Below are 9,140 nucleotides of genomic sequence, written 5' to 3' on the forward strand. Positions count from 1 at the left end.
TAGTTGAAATTAATTTCAATTCAACTCGCACATGAGCAAGCGCATTTTCACTACTTTCCCAACTCTATCTGAGCACAGAACTGTATTATTTATACAATTTCATTATTATTATGCTTATTCGAAATTGCGCCAGTCACGGATACAAATAAACAAAACAATTAAATTTAAAATGGGAGCAACAATAATAATATTCATGTTCAATTTATTGGTAGTGGAAACGTGTATTTATTTATAGCATATATGCCTTGAAATATATCATTTCTAATTTATGACTTGGTATGATATGAAAGTGGAGAACTGCAAAACAAACCAAATTTTAAGGGTTTTAATTTCAAACAATTAAGAAAGCTGCTTTTGAGCAGGAGTGTGAAATATCCACTATCCAATTTCAATAAAAGTATAGTCTAAAAATATACCGATTTAATATACCGAAAAACTACTAAAATATATATATTTGGAATATCGATATATCAATATATTCATATTATATCATAGAGTAAAAAAGCATCTACAATCCGATTATCTCAATATCGGAAATATCCAAAAAAAATACTGAAATATACATAAATCTAACGAGTACAAATATACCATATAGAGTACAAATATACCATAATGTACAACTAACCACATTGGTATACAGTTTATAGTATGATGTTCAGTCTTCTTGTGCATACTAAACACAATTAAAATATATATGCATACGATAAGCTCAAATTTCTCTTGAATGAAGAAACACTCGAAGCGATTAACCAACAAATTTCAGAAACCAATACCAAAGACAGCTAATTGGCCTATTATTCTGGTGGCCAGCAAAACTTAACATCATTATTTGCTCGAGGCAAATTCATCAAAATTTCTCTTAAGCAACTTTATGAAAATTGAAGCTAGATTTCAACACCCACTTTGGGGGCTTTCAATGCAAATTTGAGTTGTACAAACTCAAAGAGCATTTCATGGCTTGTATTAACGTAGTATATTTAGCCTGAGGCACAGCTTGAGCCACACACACACACACACACACACACACACACACACTCAAACTGTCCAATTAAGTCATTCACTTGCGAATGCTAAGAAAGTTACGGTACACTTCAACGCCTTCGCATTGAGCTTTAATTTCATGAAATGTGCTTCACACCTTGTGAGAAAACAAAGAGACAAAGTTAAAGACATCAAAAGAGTCGCGATGGCAGCACACTTTTTGGTCAACCTTTGTTTTGAGAAACGTTTTTCTTTCTATATTGTTTTCCATTATATTGTTATGTCTCCGTTTGGAATTGATTGAGTGTGATTGAGGTTTTCCTTGAGACCTTTTCACAACCCGCCAGCCAAAATAGCCCTTGGTCAAAGCTCAAAGTGTGCCACAATTACTTATTGTCGCCTTTTAAGAACATCAAGTGAGGGAGAGATGATGTGTATGAGTATGTGTGTGTATGTGTGTGTGGGCACTCAGCAAAATGGCTCTTAGATTTTAAACAGTTTCCTTTGGTCATTTTCTTTTAGGTTTTCATTAAGCTCAAAGCTCTTTGATGCTGGTCACATTAAAGTATGGTCATATTCGCATACTCTTAGGGTCTGATACCTTATCATCAAAAAAGTTGAAGCCATTAAAAGGCGCCCAAAATGAAATCAAGTATACGACAAGGGCAACAAATTTAAGAGCTAATATTAGGAACTTTCCCTACAGAAGAGCATTAGATTTTCGGTTTGATTTTGTCGTTGTTTTTATTACATAATGGTATTATTTCGTTTTCTTACAAAATAATAACAAAGAAAAGGTAAGGCTCTGTTGCTTTTTCAATGGTCTTTTCTCATTGTGCGAGCAGGGGGAGAAAAAAGCCTTTAAGTTTCGACAATGGCACAAAATCTGTTGCGGCAATGGAAAAGCTGGAAAAAGGTCGAATGGCAGCAGCCATTTAGGCCACTTGTTAACTGAGAGAAAGACATAGAAATGCTGTGGTCCCCTTTACACAGAAAATAATCTAAATGCAAACAAAACTATTTCATGTGGATTCAACTCCCCCGGAAAACTGAATGACACAACATGGTTATAATAAATTAAAGCTGCTGCAACAAAAGTAAAAAAATAAACAACAGCAACAATAAACAAAAAACAAAAAGAACGCAAAAGCAGAACAACACAAAACAAAATTGCATTTATTCTGGGTACATTTGCATATTTATATTTCAACAATTTCACAATTTTAAATGTTGCCACCTCCCCCAACCAAAAAAAAAAGACGTGAAGAAAATGCTTAGATGGGAGGCAAAACAAGAATAAAAAGAAAAGAGTTGTGCTTGTTTTTCTCTTGTTCCTTCACAATTTACTTTAAGGCAAAAGTTTAAGGCAGACAAAGCAGCAGGCCAAAAAGTAAAGGCTTTCTGGCAGAATAATGCCTGTCAATCCGTCAGTTAGTCGCCGTATATATGTATGAAATAATCCTTACAAAAGATCCTTATATGTGTGTGTGTGTGCGTATAACAAGCAAAGTTTTTGTATGAAACTTGTTGTCGAGTGTAGAGTAGAGAGGGGAGACGAAAAGTCAGTCATCCTGCCAGCTGACGAAAGACGCGTAATTAGTCGCAAATGAAACTTGGCTAAAGCCATAAAAAATTACTTCAAACTGGGCGTGAAAATGCTGCACAATGCCAAGGCGACGCGACGCGACTCCCTGTGGAATGATACGGAAGAGAATGGTACATATATATATATCCTTTAAATGCCACTTTAAACCTGTCCCGGCTTGCCATTTGTAAGTCATTAGTCATGTCTGACAATTGGACTTGCAATATACACGAACAGCATGCAACACAGCAACTGCTGGAATACGAAATAAGAACTCTGCTGCTCCTGCTGTTGCTTCTGCTGGCACCTTATGAAATGGCCTCCGAGGTAGTGAAAGAATATGCCAAGTTTTTCGCTACAAACGAATCCTTAAGTACTAAATATCTGCTGTGCTCCCGTTGAGCTTTTGCCAAAGAATGTTATACAAGCATCCGAGAGATAGAGCCGGAGGTTGCCTAGCAGCAGCAATAGGAGCGACGCTCTGATAAAAGCCGCATCATATTGGTAGAAGGGGAAGCAGAAGATGATGGAATTGGGGACGGGAACACACACACACACACATTACGGAAACGATGGCAGTGCTGACAGAGAAGAGTCAACATGAAATTTAATTAAAAACTTTATAACAACTACACACAGATGAGCCTAGGCTCATCTTCGAAAATTATACAAAATACTCGACGAATGTATCGCTCTGACATGCCTCAAAATGAGCTTCCAGTTGTGAATGTCGCATCCGTTGCAATAGTCTCTCATCCCCCCAATCTTGTTGTTGCGTTAAGCAACAATCTAACAAGAAGACGAGCAGCTTGTTAAAAACTTTAACGAACGTGAGCATTCGATTCAATGAGCTATGAACTTGTAGTTACTTATACTACTATCTGAGAAACACATCTGAAAGCCTTGACTCGAGACTGAGAGACAGAGAGAATGAAAACGAGTTGAGAATTGGAAATTTAAATAAATAAAATGATAGTTGTTGCTGACGACGACAGCGCCTGACAACTTGACCGCTTTGTGAAAAGCAAGCCAAAACCAATTACGAATTCAAATGAAATTCATGAAATTCTTTATACTCTGCGAACCGAACTAAGACCACGTCTAAGACATTGTTATAGACATTTTACCAACTGCAGATGAATTCAACATATCAATTTCAGCAACAGCAGAGCAGCTAAACATTTCTAATGTCAATGTGTCTTTGGTATTTTATTAATATGCCAGACAATGGAAAAAATAAAATATTTATTGGAGTTTTGAATTCAGTAATTTAATTTCAAAGACTTGTTAAGAAAATTCACAAACACTTACAGACATGCAATTAAAATAAATATATTATGTACATCCTATATTTGAGCTGTGAGTTCTCAATAAATATAAGAATTCATACGATCCAATGCCGATATGGGCAATTCGATACCAGGAAATTCAAAGTAGACAAATTTCTTGGAATTTCGCAGAAATATAAAACAATTCCCTTGTCAGTCTTATGATTTCAACTTAAATTTGTGCACGTACATATTTCTTATGTTTGCATATAATATATTGAAAATATATATTTATTTCCCATTTTCTCGTTTACATTTTATGCAAAATATATGCAAGCAAACCATCATATACCTTCTTCCCAACCTATCACTACAGTATTGATTAGAGATTTGTGCTGCCTCGATTTCTTTGAATTCAACAAACAAAAACTTATTTAACCAAAAATTGAGATGAAATATTAAAAACTAGGCAACCGTTTTACTTCCCTGAGAATATTACAAAAATTTTCTCGAACTCAAAATTATCAAACGAATACAAAAGTATTTATTTATATGTAAAGATTGTTGCTATGAAAATATAGTACTACAATAAAAAAATAAGCAAAAACTATTGTCTATAATTAATCACATAAATTTCGTTAGGTTTTATTTTTCTGTATGAACAAATAAATCTCTTAGTTTGCTAGCAAATTGAACAGGTATTGTATTCAAGTACACAGAAACGTTAAAGTATTTCTATTCAATAAATTTTTGTCTATAATTAAGTACTTAAATTTCGTTAGGTATTATTTTTACGTATTTCTTTGTTTGCTGGCAAATGGAATAGAACCTGGCCAAATTGGCAACAGTTAAAGTTTAGCTTATAGGCCTTTAGGCCACACTCAGCATCTAGCATCAGCGAGTACGTTGCCATAATGAACATGTTATGGGCGTTCGGTCAAGTTGGCCTTAATGTGGAATAATGACATCTGACAAAAGTGAAATAGGTATTTTGGGCTTCGCTTTGTGCTTTTGTTATAATGATGCCACAATGTGGCATTGAATTTCAAATGAACAGCAGTAGCTTCCTCCTGGGAAGTTGCGTTGGGTTTTGTTCTTTGGGTGGGGTGTTATCGCCGAGGCAACGGCAAGGCATATAGTATTCATCAATTAATGGAAAGTGCCGAAGTACATGCGTTTAAAGTCGTTCGTCTAAAGCTTAAACGAGACGACAAGTTGTGTGGCCAGTTAAGTTAACTAACTAATCGCATTAAATTAACACACAGGCAAAACAGTTTGGCCGACACAGCAAAGCCAAACAGTTGCAAGTCAGTTTGTGGCAAGTGGCAAGTGGCAAGTGTTGCAAAAAGTGCGAGCAAAGAAAGGCAAAGAAAGTAGAAGGAAACGGAGACGAAACGAAACGAATCCAATATAAGTTGTTATTGCTTTTGTTTTGCTGAGCACAAGGCGTTTATAAATTACTTAAAGCGCTTAATGCGGCACGAAAGAAAACAGCAAGCAGCAAGCGTCCTGCCCCACGAAACAACTTGTGGCGTGACCGCCGCCTCATACGCGCCACTGCAACAGAAGCTCGTCGCTTCTCAAGCCTCAATATGTTTTTGCTTGGCTGTGTTGCGGCTGCTTGCCGCACAGCCAAAACAGATTAAAGCATATCATGTAGCAGCAAATCCAAACCGCAGGCGGACAAAAGAGCAAGAGCACATGGGAACTGAGGGCGGGGGCAGATGGTTTGGTTTTTGTTGGGGGCAAGTGTGGCATGAAAGTGTGGCGGAGGAGAGTGGGCGTAAGAAAATCCTCTCAATTGATTATCAATCAACTTTTTGGGCCCACTCTGCGAGAGCGTGTGTGTGTGTGTGTGTGTGGCAAAATTGAAGCTAAGAAAAAAACGAACCCAATGGAGTCAAGTGCTGTGAAACAAAAGGCAACGCTCTGGCCCGGGATTGAGGCCACTGTCAGTGAGTGAAATTGCTATTGCTATTGGTATTCGTATTCGTATACGTATTCGTATTCGGATTGGGTTTGGACTTGGTATTCTTGTGTTGTTGGTATTGGCAGTACGATTGAGCTAATGGAATTAAAACTGGCAATTTCGGCCAAAGTGGTTGACAGCCAGTCTTCCCTCTGTGTGTGTGTGTGGGTAAGTGTGTGTGTGTGTGTGTCTGCGAGTGTTCACACAATAAAATAATAAACGAGTCCAAACGAATTAGGCAACACAAATCAATTGCATTAAACGACAGCTAGCGCGTGCCTCTCATCGCTATCTGTCCTTGTTGTCTGCCTGTGTGTGTGTTTGTGTGTTGTTGGTGGTTGAGCTGCCACCTCGAAGCATGCCACACATTTTAGCATACGAAATTGAGATTCCAATTGGTATACAACAAGCGACGGCGCGTTGTTTGGCCTAATCGAGCACTCAAATAAAAGCCCAACAACAGCTGCAAACGACTTATTTATGCCGCACACACACACACACTTACACACCCACACTCGTACTCACACCCACACTGCCTTAAAAAGGGGCAGGATAAGCGCTCCGCTGGCAAGTGGCAACTGGCAACTGGCAACTGGTTTTAACATCTGCACGTACTCAAATTAAGTCCTTAATAATAATTTAGCACAATTTTTGCGCGCTTTTCTCTCGCTTATCCCAAAGCAGCTGTAAATTCAATTATATTCCCAAAGATTAACAGCAGAAACAACAACAACAATAATATCCGCTCTGCATATCCTTATAGCCGCCTCATATCCTTCTTCTTCTGGTGTAACTACTAGCTACAATTGTTGTTCTTTGGCTTGGCTTAAACGCAAGCATTGTTGGCCCGCTTTCAGTGTTTGTCTGGCATTCAGTCTCACTTTGGAATCGAAATTGAATGAAACTCGTTGAATATACATAGTATATATGTACATATATACGTCCGTAAATGAATACCCGTATTTTGAGTCCGACTTTTTCTTTCCCACTTTCCCACATTATGGGCTCTTTTTTTCCCGTATTGTGCCTTCTGCTTTCGGCTTTCGATTTGGCTTGAGCTTCTGCTTTTACTTCTTATTCACACGTCGGCGCATGTGTTTATTTCACTTCTCGCACTTGGCCAAGTTCTTTCTGCCTTATTTCAACTTGGCATTTCCACATTTTCTTTTAACATTTTGTCTGTTGTTTTGCTTGGCTTTTTTTTTTTGGGTTTTTTGTGTGTTTTCGCTCTTTCCGCGGCAGCTTGCTTGATGGAAATTTCGCTATACATTTCGGGTTTTCTCACATTTCGGCGCCTTGGCATTTGCGGTGGTTGCGCCCGAAGCCACCGCAAAACAATGAAAATTGGTTTTGTTACTTTGCTTATAGTACAAGTATGTCTGTATATATGTATGTACAATATATTTTTGGTAGTGCCTCCCCTCCTAGCCGGGACAGGACACCGCCTGTTGGCCAAGTCTGCGGCTGTGGTTGTGGCGGCTGCGAGACTGAGACTGAGACCGAGCTTTGGCAAAAGACGTTGGCTTTTTTATTGCCCGTGTTATTGTTGGCGTATTTATTTGCTGGCAGCAGCAGCAGGCAGCACCAACAACAGCAACAACAACAACAACGCACATTTCTGCGTATTTCGCGGTTTTGCGTAGGCTGCCATCCCCATATACTATTTTACTTTTTTGCCTGTACACGCTGTGTGCTGTGATGGTGTTTGGTATTATCTCATAAAATCTAAAATGTAAACACTGGTAGGCTCGGTTGGCATGCCAAGCCAAGACTGTCTTAGCCATTTTGCTTGTTTTTGGCTGATTTTGTCTCTTTAGCACGTACACGTTTATTTCCTTAATGCGATATTCGATGTCCTCCTGGTCAGAGGATATATTACGAGTTTTCTTTTTGTCTCGAGGCTGAGATTTTGTACACTAATAACTGCAATATGATTACCTTATCTCTTGGCTGATTTTCTTGTTAGTCGATATCCACACTTGATAAACACTTCATTTGGTTAAATGTAACATTGATTTTTATTTCACATTTAATCGACACTAAAACAGGCTGATTATCAGCATTCAAGAAGCCACGCCACCAAATTCAAATTCCAACTGTATCTGCAACTGTGTAACTGTATCTGTATCTTGAGAGCTATGTAGCTGAATCTTTGGCTCTAGCCAAGTGCTTGGAACCGGAACCGCGTACGCGCGCGAAACGTGTCAACTTTGTGTAAGAGTTCACTTTCTACTAAACAACTTTTGCGCAACGCATGCTGCCGATTGCTGTTCATGCGCTCGGCTTTGCCTTCGTTATTTGCGTCGGCTAAGCTCGTTTCCACTCGTGCGCTTCGGCAAATTCACAGCAAGAGCGAGAGCGCGTCGCTCTCAGTTGCCGAAGTGCCTGCCAGGCACGAGATAAGCGCTGCGGCGAATTTCGAATGGAACTGCGGCTTCAATGAATGCGTGGACATTTGAATTCGCCGCAGTCCGAAGCAGCCAATGGCAGCGAATTGAGGGGTAGCTGAAGGCGATCTTCAAGGGTAAATTAAGCCGGGCAGCTTTTAAAAATGATTTATATTGTATATTCTCTTTCCTATTTTTTATTAAAATATATTTAATAGTAATTCTTTTCCAATATTTTGTACCTTTATAGTTAACTTCGTTACTCGTCTTTCCCCACTCATTATTGCTAATGACAATTCGCCGGCAACATAACTCCGAATTCCTGTTTCGTTAAGGGGTAGTTTCATTTGACAACTCTCTCGCAAATGTGTCCGCAACATGTTGCTAGCAACATTCGATTGTAGCAGAACATGTCCATCAAACAAAGAGTGTCACACACACGTATAATTGTATGTTACGTCTGGCAACGGGGCGTGAAGGAATCGAACCCATAGACCCATGACCAGAAAGCAGGCTCGCGTGTAATTAAAACTAAACAGAACGGTGAAAGCTGCTCGACGACCTACCGCGGGTCAACCTGATAAGAGCTGTCGCCATGAAGGCTCTTTCTGTTCGGTTTGTCAGCAGTTTATTGTTACTGTTGTTGTTCAACAGCAACAGCAGTGGCAGCGGCAGCAGCTGTGGCAGTGGCATGAGGATGAAGGCCTTCACAGCCAGGACGTTATTATGCAGAGGTCAGGATTAAAAACAAAAATAGCACTAGGTGGACAGCAGTGAGGATGCTGAAGCTGGGAGGCTAGAGACAGCAGAAGCGACACGCAAAATATGACATTGCTATGGAGGAAGGGGAAAAATATGTGTATGGAAGAGAAAAGCCGTCATGAAATTAATTTGAACATTTTTCAACCTTTCTGTTGCTGTTCCGCTTTTCAGCTAGGCAAGCAAGCTAA

At 39.2% G+C, this 9,140-nt stretch overlaps 1 protein-coding gene across 1 annotated transcript in view; it reads right to left on the reverse strand.

Moving 5' to 3' along the window:
* LOC132786116 (neurotrimin) overlaps positions 1-8,023 on the reverse strand; it is a 63,190-nt gene extending 55,167 nt beyond the window's left edge. The window contains exon 1 of the mRNA XM_060792539.1: positions 7,742-8,023. The gene's annotated coding sequence lies outside the window, so the exon portion shown is untranslated. The remainder of the gene's footprint in view (positions 1-7,741) is intronic.
* Between the last annotated feature and the right edge of the window lie 1,117 nt (positions 8,024-9,140).

This window comes from Drosophila nasuta, chromosome 2R, assembly GCF_023558535.2.
Source record: "Drosophila nasuta strain 15112-1781.00 chromosome 2R, ASM2355853v1, whole genome shotgun sequence".
In the NCBI taxonomy this organism is placed as follows: Eukaryota; Metazoa; Arthropoda; class Insecta; order Diptera; family Drosophilidae; genus Drosophila; species Drosophila nasuta.